General features: G+C 37.5%; 1 protein-coding gene across 1 annotated transcript in view; it reads right to left on the reverse strand.

Moving 5' to 3' along the window:
- Positions 1-25,017, reverse strand: part of Nckap5 (NCK associated protein 5) — a 777,883-nt gene extending 752,866 nt beyond the window's left edge. The window contains exon 1 of the mRNA XM_071619312.1: positions 24,942-25,017. The gene's annotated coding sequence lies outside the window, so the exon portion shown is untranslated. The remainder of the gene's footprint in view (positions 1-24,941) is intronic.
- Between the last annotated feature and the right edge of the window lie 584 nt (positions 25,018-25,601).

Genomic DNA, 25,601 nt, shown 5'->3' on the forward strand with positions numbered 1-25,601 from the left:
CTGAGTAGTATCAGTCTTAAAGCTTTCACAAACTGGTGGTAAAAGAAAAAAAAATGTCCTCAACCTCTCAAATTACAAACTGAGATTATTAATGGAATTGTGCATCTTTGTATGCTGTTTTGGTTGTTTGAAGTATGGAGGGTGGATCACCTGCTTAAATTATTTGGTCATTCTTTTTCCTTCTTCCTGTTGCTTATTGATTTGTAAAAGCTCATAATATATTTGAATATCAATCCTTATTAACAGCTGCTACAAATATTTTTCTGTGAGGTTATCTTTTGGCTCTTTGCTGTAGAATGTTACAATTGATCGTAGTCAAATGTGTCAATCTTTTCCTTTACAATAAATTAAAAGAATATTTTCCATTATGTTTTTAACCATTCTTATGGTACCATTAGAATATACCTTTGTCTGTGGCACAAAACATAAGTTTAACTTTATTTTATATAGGATGTGAATTCATTAATTCTGTAATTCGAATATTCTCCCCACTAATTTGAAATGCCCCCTGATCTTAACAAAACTTAACACATCCAAGATCCTTTTCCTTGGTTATCTATTCTTTTCTAAAGTTGATTTATTTGACTATGTTTGTGCTAGTTATAAGCTTTAGTAAATTTGGATATCTTTTAGGTCAAACTTGCCTTGTTCTATTTGAAAAAAATCTTTGGCCATTTGTATACACTTTTGTTTTCCTGATGAACTCCGGGGTATCAGATCATTGTGTTCTACAAGAAGTACAGTAGAGATTTTTATTGGGTTGGACTGGATTTAAATTTACAGATTATTTAGGAGAGAACTTACATTGTATTCTGGAGTCTTCCTGCACTGTTATGTCAAACACGCAGTAGGTTGTTGAATGGCCACACATTCCTCCATCCCAGGATGGCCCACCCTCTTCTCTTCCCATACAGGGTGGTGCCCATTTCTCTAATTCTTTGAATCTGGAAGTGCTTCTGACCCCTTTGCAACAGAACATGGCAAAAGTGATTCAGCATTCTAGGGCTGGGCCTTAGGAGGACCTGAAGCTTTCATTTTCTCCCTCTCTCTTCACCCTGAGACTATTATGATGCACAAATCTAGCCCACTGGAGAAGAATCGCTTGTAGGAGAGCTGGGATGTCTAAGATGCTTTATATGTTTGTGTTTTATGTTTACACAGATGGCACCATCCTTTTTGTATTCATCTATGTATTGTGCCTTTTTTCCACTTAACTTCATTTTTTTTTTTCCATTTAACATTAATGGCATCAAGATTTATCTGTGCTGAGGCTGGGCATGATGATGTACAACTGTAATTCTCAGAGGCTCTGGAGGCTGAGACAGGAAGATCATGAGTTCAAAGCCAGCCTCAGCAACTTAGCAAGGCACTAAGTAACTCAGTGAGATTCTGTCTCCAAATAAAATACAAAAAAGGTCTGGGGATGTGGCTCAGTGGTTAAGTGCCCCTGAGTTTAATCCCTGGAAAAAGACTTATCTTTGCTGATAAAAGGAATTCTAGTTCATCTGAAATATTTTAAGAATCCAGCTAAGTGGATTTATTGCAGTAGCAGTTTACATAATTCCCAAACAATGGATAATGGATAGTTTGTTTCCTTTTTTTTTTGTCATTACATTACTAGCAGTGCTGTTCTGAACATTCCTATTTATGCATCCTTGTGAACAGAGGCAAAAATTTTCATATGGAGAAATCACAGGATCACAGGTTACCCACATGTTTGATTCACCTTGTAGTATCAAACTGCTCTCCAAAAAATGGTTGAACTATAGCAATTTATACCTATGCCACCAATATTAAAAGTCCCTGTTTCCCCATGGCTTTTAAGATAAATAAATGCATGATTATTTTTGCAGTTGGATTATTAGCCTCTTGGGTGTTGGAAGCAGTGTCTCCTCTGACTTGGTTATTATTTCCCTGACACATTTATTAGGGGTTCTTCCCATAAGGAGCTAGATCTGAGAGGAAAACAGCAGTCGAGCCAGGCATTGGTCTTTCTGAGTCCTCCCTGTATGTCAATGTTTCTCAAGCCATTTTTTAATCACCCCCTTTAGAATACCGTAAATAAATAAATAAATAAATAAATTTATTTACCATAAATAAATAAATATATATTTTTTTTGTGTGTGTGTGCTCCTCTCCTTCTCCCATACAATTTAATGCCAAAGATATATCTGTTTATTTGCTGTGGCCCTTTGGAGGATATCACAACTATTGTGATATCTTAGGTTTGTTTGTTCGTTTTGTCCCAAGAGCCAATTTTCATTTAGACTGAGAATGTTTCTATCTATAGATGCAAGATACATTTAGATTGGCAAATATCTTTTTTTGAGGGAGGAATTCAACTTGATTTTCTCTAATAACCACCAAAGGGTATGAATCTTTCCACCAACAGAATATGGGAAAACTGATAATAAGTTCTGAATTCTTTCACTAGGAACACCCCCATTAATGAAGTGCCTTGTGGGGAAAGTTAAGAAATACAGTCATGCATCATTTAACAGCACTGTGTCATTAGGCCATGTCATCATTGTAGGAACATCACAGAGAGTCCTCACACATACCAAGATGGTACAGGCTGATTACTCCACGTGGTCTCTTAATGCAATTAAGAAATATGGTAAACACAAGGTACATGAGGTTGCTGCTGGCTCTTATACCATAGCATACTATTTCACAGTAAACTTTTTAATAAGTAGGAGTATACACTAAAATAACAATAAAAAGTATAGTATAGCAAGCATATAAACCAGTAACAGTTGTTCATTATCATTATCAAATATTAAGTACTGTACATAATTATATATGCCATACTTTTACTTGACAGGCAGTGCAGTTTGCACACACACACATCAACACACAAATGTTTATGTAAGTTCTCCCAATTTTTTGAGATTAGATTTTTTTTTTGATACATTACAGATGGAAGCCAGGGCCTTGCACATGCAAGACAGATGCTCTACCTCCTGAGCCACATCCCCAGCCTAGAGATTAGATTTTTTTTTTTTTAAATAAGACATCACAAGCCAAATATAATTCACCTCTGAGAATTATGCCATCTACATCCTATTATTTGCAATCTTTAGCTACATGAGTTCTCAAAAACCTCTTTCCTCCTTTAAAATTCAATAATTATTTTAGAAGATTGAATCAATATGAAACTCTGAGAACACTGAAGTCTTAAATAATAACACATAAAAAAATCTAAGAATACCAAAGAGATTGAGAGGTTGTGTGTGCGTGTACTAATTTATTTTCCCACGACCTGTCTATGCAAATAGAAAACATTCAAACTTTCTTTTCAAAGATATTTTTTCTCCTTTTTTATGTGAAGTAAAAATGTAAAGCAATTATCAAAAGTTAGAGAAATTAGCTTCAAAAGCATAAATATTTTTTCTTTCTTTGAATTAAAATACTGCCTAGGTTACTGAATAATTTTTGATACCATATATAACATTATAGCCCAAACATTAAAAACTCTTTCCTTGAAAAAACATTTTACATATTTGTTTAATTCAATAGATGTTCTTTAAGGTATGCAAGCAAATGCTTCTGAAATCTCTTAGTTGTCTATGTTCTTCTTCCTTGTTAGTTTTAGCATTTCTGTCTCTTATACACACAAAAATATTCTGGTCACATGGATATTTTGATAGGTTACATTAATTAAATTACCTAAATTATTTTACTATCTCTGTTTCTCACAGTTTTCTGTAGATGGATTCTGCAGGATTTATCAACTCTTGATACATTTTGGAAATTGGAATATAAAGTGTATATTTTTAGTTCTAAAACTACCTGTATATCTTCTAACAAATTTATTTCTGTGATCCTTATTTTCTTCATCTCACATATCAAGAGAAATGAAATAAGTGATCCCTAGAGGTCCCTTTTGGCCCTAAAATATGTTGATCTATAAAACAATTTAAAGAAAATATAATGCTTTTAAATTTATTGCATCTTTTAATTTATAGCTTTATTGCAATATAATTCAATACCAAAATATTGATGCACTTAAAGTAGACAATGATCTAGTGAATTCAGAAAGCTGTGCTACCACCTCCAAAATCTAATTTTAGAACATTTTCAACACTTGAAAAAGAAACTCACAAATATTAGCAGTCCCTGCCCACCCCTGCCCCTCACCCAGCTCTAGGTAATCAGTAATCTGCATTCTGTCTCCATGTACTTGTCTATTCTGGATATTTCCCATAAATGGTACCCTGATAAGCTGTCTTTGTGACTAATCCTGTTCACTAAGTATAATGTTTTATGTGGTAGTGCCTATTAAAACTTCATTTTTTTTTCATGGTTGAATGATATCTCATTGTAGAGATATATCACATTTGTTTAACACTTTGTCAATCATTGGTAGTATTTAGATTGTTTCCACATTCTTGCTATGAATAATCATATATAAGTTTCTGTATGAACCTATGTTTTCATTTGGGTTGGGTACATACTTAAGGAAAAAAATATTGGATCAAATGGAACCACCAAACTGTTTTCCATAGAGAATGTACCTCATTTTACATCTTTGACAGTCACATACGAGAGGTCCAATTTTGGCATACCTTTGTCAGCATTTATTATTGTCTATAACTTTTCATTATAACTGCTCCAGTGGACACAAAGTGATGTCTCATTGTAGCTTTGACTTCCATTTCCCTAATTATTAATAATGTTGTGCCTCTTTGCATGTCCTTATTGGCTATGTGTGTATCTTTCTTGAGAGAAACATTTATTCAGACATTTGTCCATTTTTTTTAATTCAGTGAGTATCTTTTCATTGTTGGAGTAGAAGTGTTCTTTTTACTTTCTAGATATAAGCTCCTGGTCAGATATAATATTTGAAAATATTTTCTCTCATTCCATGGATTGTCTTTTCACTCTCTTGATAGTTTCCTTTGATGTACAAATGTTTTTAAATCCTACTGAAGTGCAAGTTATCGATGTTTTTTTTCTTTTGTAGCTGATGTTTTGATGTTATATCTTAGAAACTTTTTCCTGCTCCAAGGCAGTAAAGATTTACTCCTATTATGGAATTTTTATAATTTTGGCTCTTACATTTAAGACTGTGATTCCTTTTGAGTCAGTTTTTATATGGCATGAGGGAGGAGTCCAAATTCATCCCTTTTCACGTGGGTATCCACAGTATCCTAGCACTATTTATTGAAAGGAGTATTCTTTCCCCACAAAATTGTCTTGCCGTCCGTGAAAAAAGATCAACCAACCATAGTGTTAGGTTTATTTTTGCACTTTTAATTTTATTCCTTTGATCTATGTGTCAGTACCACACTATCTTGATTAATACAGATTTTTGGTAGGTTTTGAAATTTGGAGTATGAATCCTCCGAGTTAATTCTTTATTTTTAAGGAGTTTTTGTAGCTAACTTGCATTTCTATATTAATTTTAACTTCTTGGAACTTTTTGCAAAAAAGCCAAGTGAGATTATGATAGGGATTCCATTGAGTCTGTAGATCAGTTTGGGGAGTACTGCCATCTTAACAATGCTAATTCTTCTATTCATGTAAACAGACTGTCTTTCCATTTTGTTAGGTCTTCTTTTAACAATGTTTTATAGTTTTGGGTATACAAATCTTGCGTTTCACTTGTTATATTCATTCTTAGATGTTTTCATTTTGTTGTATTATACATTAGATTGTTTTCCTAATTACAGTTTAGGATTATTTGTATCATAACTTTTTTAAGCTTCAAGATGAAAGACCAATCCATACTTGCCTCAGTCAGTCTTTTTTGCAATTTGCTTTAAATGATATAGTAATTTTAATTTTATTCCTAAGTAACATATTTTTCACTTTTATTTTTAAAAGTGATTTTTATTAAGTCATGAAAAAGTATAAACATCATATGTAGTATTTTGAATTAAAGTTAAGATAGACACTTAGCCTACTCAATTAAATCACTTAGACTAAATTATAGTACACTACCATCATCTTTTACCATGCCTCCTTGAGCACTTACTGAATGCACAACACTAATATTATCTTACCAGCCCACATTTGATGAAAATGCATTCAACTTATCAACAAGAAAACTGAACTTAAGTCCCTAACTTCATAAAACCCAGTAGTTAAGAAACCAAAACATGAATAAACACCCTCATCATTTCATGTTTGTTGCCTTGATTAAATATTTGCATTTTATTCCATTAAAGGAATTTCCTTTCCTTTGACTGGAAAAAAAAGTTTATACTGTGAACTGAATTTTAATTTGACTTTTCAGGGACCCTATTCAAGCCTTTCCTAAGCTGCTACTCTGCTACTTCCTTTTAAAATTATGCCAATGTTGTTGAAGGTATAAAATGTAATTATTTGTCTTGGAATAGAAATAAAATAAATTCTGATTACTGTCTTTTCCTGGGAAATAGAACATGTATTCAAACTGAAGGAGTCACGTTAGGTCAGTGGCTATTAAAAACTTTGAGGAAAAGAGGAAGTCTAATACCCAACACATTGGAAAAGTACAAACATTTAACATTTTGTGCATTCTTGGACATAATTTGAAGGATTCAAGGCTACTCGGAAGCTCGACCGTGGATACACCGAATTTAAAGTAAGAACTTTCCACTAGTAATAACAGTAAAATATATAATTGTATCAAAAACATTTTTTGTAATGTATAAAGAAGAAAAACATCTCTGTGAAACAGACACTGAGTTCAAAGAAGGAAGAGGACAACAGATCTCCTGGGCCTGCTAAGCGCTGTGTCCAGATAGATGTTAAAATAGAAGAGTTTGACACCTCATATGTATCTAGCACCAAGAGCTTTGCGTGAGTATTGGAGGCCAGCCAGCTACTCCATGAATGCACAGTCTGGAAAAAGGGCCCCTCAGTCTTGGAAATAATTGCTTCCTGGGGCTTAAGACTCCAAGATATTGAACTGCATGGTAGAAGGACAGGTAGTCTAAAGAACTTGAATCAAAGCATTTGGTAGTTCTGTACCATCTAACTTTATATTACAGGAGAGATACACTCAGCCACTCACAAAACCTGGTTCTGGATGGGGCATCTGGCAAGTTTCCTGAAAGCATATATATAACCCATGGATGAGGAGGAGTGTGCAGAGAGATGGGGCAAATTCCATTCAAGATGACTTGAAATTTTAAAGCATATGAAAACTAACACTAAGAAGACAACCAAAAATCATCATCAATGAAATAAAAATAATGAAAAAAGTTAATATTAGGAGGGAATAAATATCAAAACATAAAAGTGGAATAAACATAACATAAGCATGGAATTATTCCATCCATTCCATCAATTCCATCAAAACGGATTCTACTGTCTTTTATAATTAAAAAGAATCAATCAGTCAATAAATAAATAATAAAAAAGTAGTATATCACTTACAAAACTGATGAGAAATTGTGAAATAAAAATAGGCAAATAAAGGGGGCACAGTGGCACAAGCCTGTAATCCTAGCAGCACAGGAGGCTGAGGCAGCAGGATCCCAAGTTTGAGGCCAGCCTTGGCAACCTATCAAGACCCTGTTTCAAAATAAAAGACGTGGGGTTGTAGTTGGGGATGTAGCTCTATGGTAAAAAAGAACAACAACAACAAAAGAACAAGAATATCCATTATAAATCCAGAAAAATCAGTCTGAAATAAAATGCCAAAAAACAAGATTAAAGCCAGACAAGACAATCAAAGAGAGAATTAATGAACTACAAAGTTATACTGATGAATTCATCTAGTGCAAGGTACAGAGAAAAATATTAGAGAAAAGAAGGATTGATTGGAAGTCTCCAAAATGAATCTAGGAGACTCCACAAAAGAGAGAGAGAGAGAGAGAGAGAGAGAGAGAGAGAGAGAGAGAGAGAGAGAGAGAGAGGGAGGGAGGGAGAGAGAAAATAGAATAACATAGAAGAAATATCTTCAGAAGAAAATGGCTAAGAAATTTTCAGAACTGAAGAACTTGTATGACTAAAATTACAACATAAAGAAATAAATACTATACATATCAATACATGTAGTTTTGAAACTATAAAAACCTCAAGCTACAGAGAAAATCCTAAAAGTCATGAGAGATGCTTCCGAAATGACATGCAAATGAAAACCTATTAGACGGTTAGACTGCCAGCACATTTCAGTCAGCAGAAGTAAATGCCAGAACATAAGGCAGTAATGTCTTCAAAGTGTTGAGAGCAATTAACTGTGACTTAGAATTCTAAATTGAGCTAAAATATAATCCAAGAACTCTTTAGTCTTACTAAAAACAAAAGCTTTGTTTTCCCCAGATACTGACTAAAAAACTACTGAAGGATATATGCTAGCAAGAAATGAGAGGGAAGAAGTACGATCCTGGAGACTTTGGTGAGCAAAGGCATGGAGAAATGATGTGAGTGAATCTACCCATTGGCCACTGAAAATCGCAACACAAAAAAAAAAAAAAAAAAAAAAAAAAAGATCAGAATGGGATTCCAAGGGTAAATTAAGTATAATAAGGTCTTAGTTTTATTTTTTAAGCATATAAAGATATTGAGTAAATTTTAATCTGCTATATATATTTTGTATTTTATTTGTATGTACACGTAAACATAGAATGCATAAATATGCATGTTACAAATTTTTAAGTAATACAGGTATTAAAAAAAGAATAAGCAAATAACGATATTATCAATTTTAATCCAAGCAGAAAGGTAGAAACCAAAAAAAACCATGAAAAAAACTCAGTCAAATTGAAAGTTCATAAATTTTTTTCTTGCAGTCATTTTTACTTTGCTGCAACTTCTAATGAAAAAGAAAATATAGTAAGTTTAAAATCACATTATCTTTAAAATGGAAAGCGAAAAGAGGATTTAACTAAAACTGGAAACTCTAAAAATGAGAACAAAAAATGAGAGTAATATAAACAGAGAAAATAACCTACAAATCAATTCAAAGGTGGCCACAATAAAAGTTTTTGAAAATTTATACAATATATGCTGATCACATTATGATCCTTCAAACTCTTTATATCCTCATGGAGCCTTGAGAAAAATCACTGCCAATATTATTTAAGGAAACACTACTCTGCATGCTCACAAATTGTTCCATTGTTGAGTACTTCATTCAGCCTTATGCTTATAAATAAATGAGCTGTGTTTATTTGTCTGTCCTTCCACTAGATTAGTTATCCTTCAGGACAGGACCACAGCTCATTTACCTGGTCACCGTGATCCCATTATTTGATATCTGAAATGAGCTCACCATGTCTGAAACGGTTGAATTTTGAGCAATGAATTCTCTGTAAATAACTTCTGCTGCTTCACACCTTAGAAACAGTTGCCTGTTTTTAAATTTATTGCTTTTATTTGTATCTTAAATTAAATATCATCATGCCTGAAAACTTCAGTGCACCCAGAGAAAAACAGAGGTTCTGTTTATCTTTTATATTACCTTTGGTTACCTCAGATGACTTATTTGGAAAGTATAAACTCTTTTCTCCATGAAATATTGCTTCAGAATATACCCCCTTATTAAAATATATATGAGTAAAATGTACATGTATACACACACAAAAATGTAAATCTTCTTTAGAAGTATCTATGCATATTTTCTTAAAATAAATAGTTAAAATTATATGAAAAACAGCCAAACTTCCCTCTTCATGTACTCCCAATAATATTCTCTGAATCAGAAAAAAATCCACCATTAACAATTTATCTTTCTAGATATAGATACATGTTTATATTTACGTATGTTTTTGAAACAGAAGTGGCACTCATTTATATGTATATATTTGACCACCTTTTTTTCCCCACTTAATAAATCAGAGAAGTCTTTCCATGTCAAGATACAAATAGCTTTTCTTCATCCTTTTAATGACCATGCAGGCTCCTGAGTGTGGATGGAGCATTATTTGTTTGACTCTTCCCCTATTGATGGACACTCGGACAGCAAATAACTTTTCATTATTACAAATGATGCTGCAGTGCGCATTCTTGTGCATGCCTCTTCACATAAATGAATGAACCGTTTTCCAGGATAAATAGCTAAAGGTGGCCTCTCATTTTGAATACACTCAAATTTCTATTAATCTAAATCACTGTCTCCTTCCTGTTCCATCCCAATGATTGCTTATATTTTCAGTTCAGAAAGGCAGAGAAGAATGCCCACAACTTCCCAGAAATGTAATGATCAGCCTTCAGAATCAAAATCACATCTTAAAGTATCCCCTGCCTATCAAATAACTCACTGATAAGTCACATCTGATCAAGGTCATTCCAGAATTCACACAACAAACTTCAGTGCCCTGTGGATCACAACTTGACCTTAAGTATAATTCTGGATAGGTAACTAAGGTTATGCAGGAAGGCAGAACTTATTTGGTTCTCTTTGAAAAGAGGGCTTAGAAAAGTCCTTATCTGACCCTGGGGATGACACCCAAAAGGAAATAGAGGCATAGAACCAAGTATCAGAGGCAGCTGCAGGGGAGAATTTGATTTTAGAATCACTTCTAAAACCAGCTTTTTCTTTATCTATTTTCCTTCATTATCTGTTTTAGAATATTAAACTTTTGTTTAAGTTATTGATGGCAAAGACTCCTGTCTAGTACCGTTTGAAGTTAGTGGGCCAAGAGATGTAGAAATATCCGAGTTGGGTTGCTAAATTTCTGAGGTGCACCCAGTGGAAGTTAAAACATGCTCAGTCCTCTGCTTCATTCTGCCCATGGTCAGCACAGATTTAATAAGATAGAGACCAAGGCAGAGAGTAAAGGATCTGGTGGCAATCAAGCTAAGTATTTTTGTTTCCATCCATCAGAATCATGGTTGAGGGCTGAATGGTTTGCATCCCTGCTTCCCATAATGGGCTCCAATATCTCACCAGGGCAGCTTCCAGGTAGAATCTGCTTCAGTGGCCACCATGCCATACCAAGCATCCATACTAGATGGCCAGCTCTAAGAATCTCTTGTTATAATACTTTTATGAGCTCTCACTAACTACATATCTATTGATTCAAAGTGGCTCGGGAGGCTGAGGTAGGAGGATCAGGAGTTCAAAGCCAGCCTCAGCAAAAGTGAGGCACTAAGCAACTCAATGAGACCCTTTCTCTAAATAAAATACAAAATAGGCTGGGGATGTGGATCAGTGGAGTGCCCCTGAGTTCAATCCCCAGTACCAGAAACATTTTGAAGTCAAATACAAGGGAATTTTGTACCTTTACAAGAAAAACCTAGAAAAGGGAACAGGAGAGGTAGGATTCATGGTTCAAACACTTATTGTTGAAAAAACTTGTAATGGCTTAAGCATATCCCCAAAGAAATTGAAGAGAATGGCACAAAAAAACTTTCCATCAAGAAAATATTGTTGACTATAGTAGGAAAGATTGATATTACTTGTTATAATATCCTGGAATTATTTTGGCTTAATATAGTGCTTTATAACTTCAGTCAATTTAAGTTGGAAATCTGAGGATGGATGAAATAACGCTATGGTTTTGTCTAACTGAAATGGCAGAGACAAAACCCTGAAACACAATTACATGTGCTCACACACACACACACACACACACACTCGTCAATCCCTGTGTGTGCGCACTCACATATACACTCATACCCAGAAGCACACCTCAGCCATGTCTCCCTGACTGAGCTCAGATCTTCAGAATCAAATACACTCAGGAGAAACCCAAAGGTGGAAAAGTGTCCCTATAGAAGAGTGTCTGAGTAGAAACAGACATGGTGAAAGGACAAAGAGAAAGAGACAGAGGCAGTGGATTCATCACTGTTCAAGAGATTATGTATTTTCAGAACAGTATAAAGTGTTTAAAAGAAGTATTTACAGGAGTAACCATTTATCAGATTTCCCACAATGACTGCCTTTGTGCTCTGTCCTAGAATAGTCTTCAACTCTGTATGATAAATCTGTCACCTGCTCAGCTGTGCTCCATTTACCAGATTCAGGCTATGTTATAGAGTTTCAAGATAGCACGGATGCGTGCTTTGACACAGGGCATGACTGCTGTCCTGAATATAGCCCTTCAGTGTGGCTTTGGAAGGGAAAAGGATAGGGTGTGTTGATTGAGGGGCCCCATCACCATGTGCCTAGAAGGTGCTTGTTAACAGTGCCACTGGGTTTTATATATATATATATCAGTTTTAAGCCATTTGAACAGATGAAAATACTCTAAGAAACATGAAGATCCCTCTCATTAATTTCACAAGCTTATCTATTTATGCAGTTTGGATCCCTTAGGTCAAGGAAAATGAGCAATTCTTTGTTCAAGGCTTCAAAAGATTGCAAAGTGGAGGGGGTGGTGGGGGTAAAAAGGAGATAAGAAAAAGATGAAAGCAGAGGAAGGAACATTATTTGTTCAAAGCAAGAACCTTTTCTTATCAGTCCAACCATCCATCTTTAGTTTTGTGAGCCCTTTTACTATATGATCAAGTTTGTACATGGTGTGATGCTGGCATGAAAACAGTCTAAGTCAGAGCCCAGGACACGTAGCCCATGCTGCCAAGGACATGAGATTCATGCACATGAGGTATTAGGAAACTCCAAGGAACTGCAAGGAGCCTTGCAGAAATGTTGCTTTGTCTTGTTGCCCCGATGAGCATTATTTGGCCACCTCCCTGTGCAGCAACTTTCACCTAGGGCATCTTATGGACATCACTTGATCTCTGGCAGAGCTGATCAAATGCCTCTGTTTTGCTTGGTGGTTCTCAGACTGGTCCTAAGCATTCGGTATGGTGAACTGTATAACTGTGTGTTCCATTCTTATTCTGCAGGGATTCTGCTGTGGTTTGCAAACCGCTCTTCACTCTTCCATCTACTAATATGTCATCACTCAATTCTCTCATGTCCTATTCAGACCTGTGCATCTGTCTGTCTCCCTTCCTGGAATGGCCTCTGCCCCACTCACAGAGTCAGTATTATCCCTGCAATCGCTCCTGTTTACTCCTACAATCTGGTCTTCTGGTCCACTGGGATGACCTCTTCCATACTCTTGTTTCCATGGAGATTACTATGTTAGATATACAAGGCCTGTGATGGAAAAGGCCTTGGAATCCTATGCCTACCTCACCTCCCTTCTTGGTGAAGGCCATCTTTCACTGTCTGAGAACTTCCAGGGACAAGGACCTAATTCATAAAATCCCATTTTCTTTCTGTGAATTTCTAAAGGAACAATGCCTAATATTAGGCCACAGCTACTCCTCTTTAACATCCACCTTTAAGAAGTAGTCCTGTTCTTGTCAGTCAATTAAAACACCACCGTTACTCTCACATATGGTGAATAGGACTATAAACTTGAACGATCACCTTGAAAGACTGGCAGTATCTCTTAGATACTCTACAATGTGGCAATTGCACACACACTCAGCGCATATGTTTTATTTGTTTATGAAGTGACACAAGAGGCATGTTCTAGAATATTTATCACAGCACTATTTGTAAGAATCCCAAACTAGAAACTAGCAAAATACTCCTGAATAGCAGAAAGACGATACTGAGGTAGAGTCACACAATGGAAAATTATACAACAATAACAATGGAAAATATACAATTAAGCATAGTAATATTAATGAATCACACTGACATAATTTGAATAAAAGAGGTCAAACCCAAAATCATACATACTATGTAGTTCTATTTCCATAATGCCTACAAACAGGCAAAATTAATCTTTTCCATCAGAAATGGGCATGGTGGTCACTATAGGGAATTGCAGGAGGGTTCCTAGGGTGCTGGTGATATGTCTTGGTTTGTGCATTGGTAATATAAATACAGTTTGTAAAAATGTATCAAGCTATATATTTAGATTCACTGATCTGTATATATATTACACTTCAAAACAGTTTTAAAATCTTATTCCTCCAAATTACCCAAATCTAATTTCTTTAGCTATTTTTCATGATATCGGTTCTAGAAATGTATAAGATCCTAGCCCTTATAAAATCATCTTAATTTATCAATGTTCTGATCATTCATTTGGAACCTAATCCTATTTAGTTTCTAATATTCTTTAAATGTCTCATGAGGGACTAACTCCTTCCCCCTATATATTGTGAACCCCATAGATAGAAATTTTGCCTTTTGATTCACTAGTAGCACATATATTCAGTGTAGATTATTACTAAGAATAAATGTACCTTCCTTCCTCTTCCTTATCAATTGCAGATGAAAGAGGAGATGGAATTTGTATGGGGCCTATTAGATCAACCAAACCAGGTATTTCCTTCATTTTATTTTTCCAAAGGTTTAATTCTAATGTATCCACTGAAGACAAATTTGATTTTGCATATTTCTTCTATGTCCTCAGGCTGACCAATGGCTGATCTTTGCCTTGATTTGCAAGTCCTTTTCAGATTGCTTTGGTATGGAGAGATGGAGACCCTTTTTTTAAGGAGATCTCCCTAAATGATCTGGTCTTCATCTTCCAAAAGCTGGCCTAATGCCTGAAAGCCTTCCTTATAATTTTCTCTTTTCAAGGAGGAAACATACTCATTTGGACAATGACACAATGAGGCAGAAGGCTTTATCTTCCTGTAAGTTAATGGCACCATCCTTCCTGATGGGTTCATAGAAGGTGAAATAAGTGAGCCATACAACACAAACCACATCGCTAATGGAGAAGAAAGAGATCTGAGTTCTAAATAATGGAACGAAAATAATGTTTTAGATGTTGATATCAGCCTTTGGCTGATCGCTTATCTTTCCAGAACAAATATTGGCAGAACAATCTTTAGACATTTACATCACGGATGCTGTTTGTCTCTCTGCTCACACACTCATTTGCTCACTTGTCACCTGCTGTGCTTGACTGCTGTGCAAGGTCTGCTGAATCTCCCTTTCCACTTGGCACAGTTTTTCCTAGAGAACATTCATGTATATCAGGCACTTCTGCAGACAAACTGCAGAAAGAGAGGCCAGCGTCTAGCTACACTCATACTCCTGCCACTCATCTGCCATCAAAACCCATGTCCAGTCTACACAAGTACAGTCTATGCACCCCAGGTTTTCTATATATATATATATATAAAGATATAGAAGGGAAAGAAAGAGATCAGATGAAATTATGAATCTGCAAAGATTCTTACCCAGCCTGTTGAGGAGCTATCTCCATAAAATTGAAGACACATGTCAGTTCTTTATAAAGATCATGCAAAACAGAGAAGGAAAATCTAAGAAACCTACTCATGCAGAAACTATTTAATCAAAGGGTAAAGACAATTATAACATCTGTTAATCTTCAGTAGAGGTTATAATTAGATGCTTTGGAGAAACACCCTTTCAAGGGTGATCCTCTCACATCTGTTGTGAGGACACACGGCATTGTGCAGTGACAAATCACTTCAGCACTTTGGAAAAATGGGATACTGCTAGGGATCAAAGATACTGCCAGGGTCCCCAGGACGCCCATGCACACAGACCAGTGCTGAGCCCACTGTCCTGGCTTTGCTTCTTGCTGCTTTGATAATTGCCTGTGTTGTGAGTCAGGCTGCAATCATTGTGTGATTAGGAATAACAGGATCACGGTGCCAGGAATGGCCTTGGGACCATCTGATCTCCCCCTCACTTTGCAGATGGGGCCACTTGATCCCACGTCCTACAGCTGGCTTGGGGCAGGATTTTACAAGCGGGGTCACTCCATTCTCTCTAGATCACACCCTCCTCTACCATGCAGCCTGCTCCTTTGGGGCTCTCTTTCCCTTTGGCCTAGAATTTGGATGTGTTCTTTGTTTAACAGGATCAGCATTGTAATGAGGCCCTAGGGCATTTGATGATTATAGAAACACTGAAAAGACTGGAATGTTGGCCCTTTTTCTCTGACTCCTGCTCCACTGAGAAACACTGACCATCCTCTGCTCTGCTGGGGTGAGGAAGGAGGAGAGAAAAAAATGAATAGGAAGAGGGTGTAGAAGAGCAAAAGGGATAATTGAGGGAGAGATGAGATTCAAGTTGGGCAGAGGACAAGATTAAAGAGACGAAAAACCGAGCAATAGGAAAGAGAAAAACAAGAGAATGAATGAAGAGAGAAAATAAAAAGAGAAAGAAAGATGGAAAAGAGGAAGGAGACGGCTGGGGAAAATGGGTCAGGGATACATAACAAGGGAACAAAATGAGGACATATCAGAAAGAGCTGAACACTCATCACACCCTGTCTACCCCATAACCCGGTCCCACTGTTCTTCAAAGAAGGAGCTGTATACAAACCGGAATCTGAGGGATTTGACAGTTTTACCAAATAAAGAAGCAGAGATGATAAAGCCAGGAGTGTCAATCAGCAGATGCAGCATTGAGCCAAGAAAACTATTCTCACATGATCAGGACAGCCAGGAGGGGATTAGGGTGGACAGTTTCCTTACTGGTTGTTTTGGGTTGCAAATACATGTTCGTATCAAAATACCAAGTAAAAAGAGCTCTTGACATTTGACATCAGGATTAAGCAATGTGTCCCTGAGACACAGAGCACTGCCATCTCCTTCAGTTGCCTACAGCATTCATCTGCTTACATGGGCCATAGTGTCCTCAGTGATAAGGAGCCAATGATGATCTTAAGGGTCACCATGTGTTTAGCTTATTTTTATGCAGTTATGCCATGGGCTTTATCTCATTTAATTCTCACAATGATCCTTTAAGAAGGTAATACAATCTAAACATCTGTCTCAAACTCTTACTGTGTAATCTGGAACAAATTAATCTCTGGGTACCTTGGCTTTCTCATCCATACTGTGGATGAATAATAATGTCTATCTCAGAGGGCTGTTAGAAGGGTTAGGTGAGACAATATACACAGAAAGTACAATGAGGTAGACATTTTATGAAGACTTAGGTGAAGTCACTGTTGATACTCGTCTGTTTTACAGATGAGAAGATCAAGAACAATTAGGTTAAAGAACTCACCCAAAGTCAGTAGAGGTCAGGACAGAGACTAGAACTCAGGGATACCCAAGGGCAAATGCCTCTTGGGTAGGAGCTATAGTGATATGTTTTCCATTACTTTATCTGTGTTAACTGATTCCAAAGACCCTGGTCTTTCTAATACCACCTTTAAGGAATACAATTTCATGATGGTCTCCAGAAAAATCACCAGCCCAACCTGGGAAATATGAAAGGACATGTGGCTCATCTGGGGACACTTTTCTGCTCCCATTCCTCCTGTCCTTGTCAACAAGAGAAGAAATCCTTCTCCATTCTCTTGTTATTTTTAAACCTGCGGAGCTACCACTTGATAAATACCACAAATATTGGATCCTTGAACTACCGGAAATAAAAAAATACTCACTCGCTCATAGAAAGTTAAAAAATTTCCCTGAGTCCATAGGCATCCTGAAGGCCATGAGATTTGAACACCATCAGCTGACTTATAAAAATGAATGTCTTCCTTAAGTGTAGAAATGGAGAAGAAAAAAACCAGTAAGCAAAGAATCAGAACGCTTGCTTACATTCATCCTTTTGTCAAATAGTTTTTGGGTACCTACGGTGTGCCAGCCACTGTTCTAAGTGCCAAGTCTACCATGTTAAACAAGACAGATGCAGGTTCTGCCTTCATGGAATAGCTAGCCTTGCTGAGGAAATGTTCTTAATCAAAGTTGACCATATGTTTGAAAACACGTAAGTGTTTTCAATGTATATTGTTTCATCTAACCCTTCTAATAGCCCTCTGAGATAGACATTATTATTCATCCCACTGTAGAGATAAGTGCAGTGGAAAACAAGGACATGAGGTTCACAGGGCACATGACAAGCAGAAAAAGCCTACCTGAGGGAGCCAGTTAGGCTGAGAAGAAGTTGCCCCCAGGAGGATGGAGTGGGGAGAAGAGAGCCTCCTTAAAAAGGAGAGTCTTGTAGAAGAGGAGCCGAAAGGTCAGTGAGCAGGAAGAAGATTGCACTGCACTAACCTGCCGGATGACTTTAGAAATATCAGCTCTCCTCTCCCCTGGTTTCTTCCACTGGAAAACGAGCAGGACAGAGAACTGGAAATGATCCCAGCGCCCTCAGTGCAGATTCTTTCCCTGCATCTGAATGGAGGGCATACTACAGAATGTCATGATTTTAAATCATATTTTACATCAGCTGCAGGGAAGAGGAAATGCTTTTATTTTATAGTGGGTTCACTCAAATGTAGGAAGCAAGTCTAAACTGTACCCGGGATAGAAAAGCCATTGTCTCTTCTCCATATTCCACAGCCAACCTGAGGTTCCAGCTAGTAAGCTCAGAGAACAGCATTCTAACTTCAAAAAAAAAAAAATGTTGTGTATAGATTTTATGACTAGGCATCCAAAGTCTTGATTTGATTGATGGGTTACTAATGATCTTTCTGAATTTTCCAATTTCCTACTAAGAAAACAATAAAAATGAAAGCTAAGATGTCTAATTCCTCCATATAGAAAGAAATGCATTGTACTTTAAAAATTATTTTGGTAGTTTTACTGCTATTAATCAGAAATTCTAAAACAATGCCTTCTTTAATAGGGTGTCTGTGGCTGTTGGCTATTGGTTGATACGTGAACTTTTACTCAGTTTAACAAGGCCCTCTACTGGCAATCTGAAAAACACTGTCCCTAAAGGTGAAGTCTTTCCCATTCTTTTATGTAAATGTTTTAACTACTTCCAATGACAATGTATCTCACATTCCTAATTGTACAATTCAGGGCTGAAACACCAGTGAGAGGAGAATGAGAAAAGGGAAGAAATAAATGTCATGTGAGGAGGCCATTTTTTTTTAAACTACTCACAGAATAAAATTACATGAAATATCATTTGCTTTCCTCAGAGGAAGCTATTCTAGATGTTAAAGATATACAGGAAGAAAGAAATTCTTAAAGAATATTGGGTATTCATGGGACCATAAAACTAAATTATGAATGTTATTTACCAAATATAATAAACCAGATCTTTTCTATTTACCCAAATATGAGTAACTGACTATAATTAAAATAAAGGACACATTGGAGATAGGCATTTTAAATTACTTTTGATATAGCATAATTAATAATTAACTTCTCCCCCTTGACAACTGACAAAAAAAAACAGTATAGGATAACTTGAGAATTTAACTATTAACATAAGAAAAATATCTTAAGGGGAGATTACTTTTGACACATATGTCAAAGGACTATTGAAGCCAGTGAGAAAAGTTCATTAAAATCTTTAAAAACTAAGTGAATTTTTGAAGAAAGACAATTAATAACTTTAGGGAAATATTTTAATAGAAAGGAAATGTGATCATAGTAAGTTATTTGACTCAACAGTAAACAACACAGTTGGCCTTCTCCCTGTATCTGTTCCATATGAGTAGATTCAGCCAACAGCAGATGGATAATATGGGAGGAAAAATATTCAGGTGCATATCAAACATATTTAGATATTTTTCTTGTCATTACTCTGTGAAAAACACAGCATAAGGGCTATTTATATAGTAATTATATTTTAACAGGTATTACAAGTAATCTAGAAATTATTTAAAACATATGGGAGGTTAAATGTGAATACTATGCCATTTTATATAAGAAACTTAAGCATCCATGAATTTTAATACCATAATGAGCCCTAAAATCAATCCCCAGTAGATACCAAGGCATGTCTGTATTTATAATCATGACAAAAAATAGGCAATAAATATCCATTTAATCAAAAATGTGATATATTGAAGAATAAGGAAGATGTAGGAAACATTTAATCTACCATAATGGGAAACACATAATAAATAATTTGATATTTTACACAGATAAAGAAACATCTTATTTGGAAATATTACATTAAAAAGTAGCTAAAAGAGCAGACAATCTTTGAAAAACAGAAATGAAATTTGGGATAAGGAGGGGTGGCTCAAGAGCTATGAAACATAAAAATTTGCAATGTTTATGTATATAAGCACTTCAGCATTATCAGTAATATTCACAAATATGAATATAAATAAATAAACATTTTAGTATTGCTGGGTTTTCTAAATTGTAAGCAGGTATTACTTTGATTTTTTGCGTTTTTTAAAAGCCAGTTTATCATTGACAATGGAAGCTTTAGGGACATATCTTCTGGGCTGGCCTGGCTCAGTTCTGTGTTTCCAGATTCAATTTGCCAAATGAAGCATGTACCCTTTGTGGGGCAGTTTGTCAGACATGCATCTCAACAGTAACACTTGTTCCCACATTTCAGAAATAACAGATCTTCTTTCAACACCGTAATATTTATCTGCCATGTTATTATCCAAGCTTATGCTCCAAAATGGGTTCGGGACTTTCCTCTTGACCTCGGTCCATTGGGTTCCTACAGTGCATCCGAATTCTACTCAAAGAAATCATTAATCCACTCTTTCCAAGAGGAGAGATCTGGTTTCTTGCCCTGAAAATACCAAGATTAATTTATGTAACTACGGGGAAGTACCTTGTGTAATTGGGGCTTCCAAAACAACATGATACACTTCATTAGACAAGTATTTATTGGGGCACTGTAAACGTTGTGGGTAATGTTCTATGTATCCAAGAGATTTATTATTTCATTTGTAAAGGAGGCACAATTGGGAATCCAAAATTCCAGAGGCATTAAACCTTGTAGAATTAAAGAACTGGAGAGAAATGAGGCTGTAAGGATCTTATGCTTAAGCGGTCCAGTGACTTTGCCCAGTGTGTAGCCTAAACCATTCTGGCCGTTTAAATCCTCTTTCACAAAATACTACCACATCTTTGGAGAAACTTTTCTAGGGACCAACCAAATGGCCAACCATTATTTCCAATTGTGTCTTTTTATCTAATCCCTCAATTTTACTCTTGACCAAGCCTGCCAACACCCATACCAAGAATGCAAATAATTTTGATGTTCAACTATAAACTTAGGTGAATCTTCAAGGAGATTCATAACTGAGATTTAAAGAGAGGGAAAAACTAGGGCTGGGCCTGGGCTTTAGATACTTCTGAAGAGGAGAACATGTGAATCACCAGTTCAACTGGCTGGCACTCAGAACTGTTAATCTGATTTACCACTCTGCCAGTACAAGCAATCCAGAGGCCCATGTGAGTGTCCACAGCTCCAGTGTGGGTGAGGCTCATGCTAGGGTCAGCCCTGCATCTCCAGAAAGTAGCATCGTGGAAGTTCAGGGTATACACCGTATGTGCAAACACTGCCGTACCTCTTACCACCTCTTGTGCACATTACTTAACCTCTCTGATCCTCAGTTATCCTTGCTTGGGTAATAAATATGATGACTATAATGACAGAGCATGTGCAAAGAGCTTAGAAATAAGCCTGGTATACAGGAATCACTCCATATTAATATAAGTAGAAAATAATTCAAATCTGCTCTTAGAGTACCCATCAACAACACAGTCCTTCCTTTTCCTCCTCATTTATTGGGCCCACACACTCTGTGCCAGGTGCAGAGCTGTGCATAAGATTACCAATTTGGCAACTCAACACCCCAACAATCTTGTGACAGAGGCAGAATGCAAAGATATCATTTTTAAGTGGGGTCATACAGTTTAGGCAATCCAACAGAATTCGGTCAGAATCTGATGGGTGTGTTCTCTCCTTCATCCAAGAGAAGGGGGATTAAAAAGAGGGTGGTGTTGTGTAAGACCACAGTCTGCTCTGGAAGTGGGGAAGGCAGATGCTACCTAGAGAGGAGTAGCAGTAAAGATGACTTGAGAGTAGGGAAAGGCTTGGATGTGACATCACAGGAAAGGGGGCAGCCACAGGACCTAGAGTCAAATGGGAATGAAGAAACTTGGTGAGCAGTATTTTTTCATCTACTCCGCAAGTAATTCACTAAAGATAGTAGCTCTCAAGGTGGGTGTCAGGCAGGTGAATCCTCATGACACTCAGAGGCTGAAGAGGGGACCAATGAACACATACTTCCATGGTGCATAAGGACATCTGTCCATGGCACGTAGGGCATGGAAAACTGCCCATAGGAGGGGAAGGGTAAGCACGAGCTGGGAGGACAAACTTGGTATATAGAGAGGGACCACAGTAGTGCTACAAGAGTATAAAAGTGGAGAGGTGCTGAAGAGAATATTCGGCTTACAGAAAGCAAGTCCCAGCTGCTAATAAGCCAGTAGTCCTCTCTGAATCATCGGAAGAACTTTTAACTATAAACGCATCTGAATTCCACTTTGGAGATGTTGATTCATTAAGTCTGGGAAGGGAGGCAGGCGTCAGCAAGGTAAATAGTGTCAATGATAGCTAATACTTAGTCATACGAAATGTATGCCTAGCATTGTGTTACGTGTCTTAGCTATGTGGATATATTTCAACCTCCCAACCCTTCCACGAAGCAGGAACTGTTACTATCCAAATTTGAAAGAAGAGAAAGTGAAACAACAACAAAAAAAAAATTTAGTGGATTAACTGTGGGATCATAGAGCCAGCAAGTGGAGGAAATAGGGATTAAACCCCAGCAATGCCATTCCAGAGTCAAGTCCTTAATCAATATGCCACAGTTCCTCCCAGACAGAAGATTCTGATGCAAGCAAAACTCCAGCACAGATATTAGTATATGCAGGGAGCACAAAGAAATGAAGCAGGGTAGAGTGGCAGGCATCCCATCAAGTATAGCCCAGTATTTTGTGCTCAGAATTCTGGCATCATAGGCCTTCACCAGAGTGAAGAAAAATTTAAAGCCACTAAGCACAGTTAACAGATAATTTTGTCAACCCAAGTGTGGAAGCCTGAGGATTTGATGTGGGAAAATGCATGTTTGATTCATTCTTTCATATATTTAGCATCATGCACTAAACAACTTCTTTGTGGACAAAGGAAGTTTCACAACATAGCCTTTGCTTTCAATGGAAGGAGATATTTATGCGGCCCAAGAGTTCCAGGTCCCATTGGCAAAAGCTAGCACAAGATACCATGAGGAGCCAAACAAGTACAAGTGCAAGATCACTTGGATCTGTAGAGTCCACAGAGGCACCCCAAGGTGGGAGTGTGGGGGCAAGGAAGGGTCCAGAGAGAAGAGGAATGCAGGGCATGAGTGGGGCCTGTGGAATGCTGGAAAGTGGGAGGGGCCATCAAGGAAAAAAATGAAGAAAAAGCTTCCATTGGAAAGGGAGTCCATAAGTGGAGGAAAACAAGCAAGCTATAGTGTACAAAAAGTTTGAGACTTGGAAGTAAAGCAGAAACAACATTATCAGAGTTGGGAATCACCTTAGCTAGCCCAACCCGCACTCAATCCAAAATACCTTCTGTACTAATTCAGCTATTACCTTGCTCGCCTCTAGGCCAACTGTAAAATAATCACAGGGTTCCCTTTCATTTGCTAGTGAAAACAACAATGAGGAACAGAGACGTAAAGAAATGTAACCAGAGCCAAAGACAAAACAGGAACATTCAGTCTTTGCCAGACCACCTTCATCTGTACACCTGCACGCAACTCTGCTCCTGCAAGAAGCATACGAAACCTATGTGGATCCTATTTCTTTTTAATCTTTAAGAACTTGAAGAGCAGAATGCATGCTGGAGTGGGCATGGAAGACACAGTTTCTAGTGGGAACTCTGGTACCCTCTTTACTGGGTGTCTCTGACAAATCACCACCCCACCTCATGACCCAATTTTTCTTTTGTAAAATGATAAACTTCCACTAATAGTTTGCAAACTATGTTAACAGCAAATCCCTTATTTTGTACAAAAAATCTGCAGATAGCAGTAAGCTCTAATATATAAAACACACCCAAGCAGCATGTGCACTGATGGAAAAATTGGGAGCTGACACCACAAGGACTCCATAGAAAAGAGTTGAATATTTTAGTACCTTCCTATACTGGCTTCTAAGGGAAAGGCAGTCAGGGCTGTCAAGGTGCTCCTGAGCTGATGACAGAGCAGCTGGATTCAGGAGCAAGTCAGCCTCCTGGAATGAGTCATGGGTTTCGCGTGCAGGAGCTAACAGGCTAACAGCCACTTCTTGCCAGCGGGCTGTCAGGTCTAGAGGGCAGGAATCAGTGGTGATTTGCTACTAGCTGCAAGTGGCTGAACTGCAGGCGCTGAGGAGGAAATCCCAGGCAGCTCCAAGGACCCACAGAAAGACAAGTTTACAAGACTCCTATGAAGAACTTCACGCCACAGGAGGAGAGCCAGTGCAGCAAAAAAAGACGGAGTCCCTGTCCAGACTGCTGGTGCAGGGAGCCTGCTTCCTGTTTAAATCCTAGAGAATACTTAGAGAGTTTTAGAGCCCTTGGGGAAAGTGAAAGAAAGGATATAGATCTTGCCCACCAACAAGCTGAGTGTCAAAGTTGACTTTTTCAGTAGTATATTAACTCCAGTTGCTAACTCAGAAGGCACATCAGATACTCAAAGTGGGTGGTGGTTGTGGGGGAAATCCATATAGAAGGGGTTTGAATTTCAAAACATTTTTTAATGCATACTAGCACCTGAGAATGAATGAGTTTGAAAGAGGAGGAGAGCAGGGGGGAGAAAGAAAGAAAAGGGGAGAGTCCAAGGAGAGGGCATAGCAGGATGAAGAACAAGACTATGAACGTCAACAAGCACACATTAGAAATCTATAAGCCACACACACATTAAAAAAAAAATCAGAGGAAAAGGGGAATTTTCCTCTCTAGCAACCAGTTAATTAAAATTAGTCTTTATAGCATTCAGTTAAACTGCATAGGTCAACCTAACAGTTTTTTTGTTTGGTCAGTTGGTACTTTACAACACAAAAAGCAAAAACAACAACCAACAACCAAAAAAAAAAAAAAGAGAGAGAAAAAAAAAAAAAAAAAAAAAACCACCAAACTCCACCTCACTGCAGAGGCAAATGAAGATTAGCAATTCATCCATCTGCATCATGGTGCCTGTCCTGAGTCTATATGTCCTCTCCACCTAACCCCAGTCAACTTTAGCGCACTATAATTACTTGGAAGAAATGCATACTTGTGGCTGCCGAGAGAGAGCCTGCAGAAAAGCGTAAACATCATCATCTCACTTTAAAAGGAAAGCAAGCTGTATAAACAAGAAAAAACTGTTACAAGAGTTAAAAAAAAAAAAAAATCCCAACAGTCTTACTTGTAGTTAGCTCCTCAGTGAACACAAATCACACAGTCCTGGAGACAGACAGAGGAACTGCAACGACTCAACCCCTCTCTGCTGCTAAAAATCTCCTCCCGCGGTTATGCTCTGTTTACGTTTCAAGCATTCAAAGACCGCGGCTAAGAGACTCCTCGGTTTTCCTGAATATCCACGGCATCAGCGAGGTCCTGCCGCGAATCACGGGCGAGTTTGCGGAGACTTGCTCCCTGGGCTGCGGCTCCGTAGTTGCTCCGAGCTTGTAAATACAAGCTCCGTGGACAAAGTCCCAAATGACATCACTGGCAGCTGCTTATTGTTGAGTCTTTATTAACTGACTGTCAAAAAGAAAGGAGGGGGTGGGGAGCAAGAGTATCTTTTTCTGCAGCAAAATCGGTCTCTTGGAGTGGGTTCCAGTTATACACGCGTAAATAATCCCATTGATTCACATTTTTTGAGAGCTTGGCTTCTTTGAGGTGCGAAAAAAGCCAGAGAATCGCCTCTACCGATGCAGGCTGGATAAACTGCAGACGTGGAGGAAAGTTTCAAGTGTGCCAGGGCGGCACTCTCAGGTTGTTTACCCACCTGCTTCGAGTCAGTTTCAGAGTTTGATGATTCATAAATATATATTATTAGTTGTGTCTTACATTGCATAATAAC

Source organism: Marmota flaviventris, chromosome 11, assembly GCF_047511675.1.
Source record: "Marmota flaviventris isolate mMarFla1 chromosome 11, mMarFla1.hap1, whole genome shotgun sequence".
Taxonomy (NCBI): domain Eukaryota; kingdom Metazoa; phylum Chordata; class Mammalia; order Rodentia; family Sciuridae; genus Marmota; species Marmota flaviventris.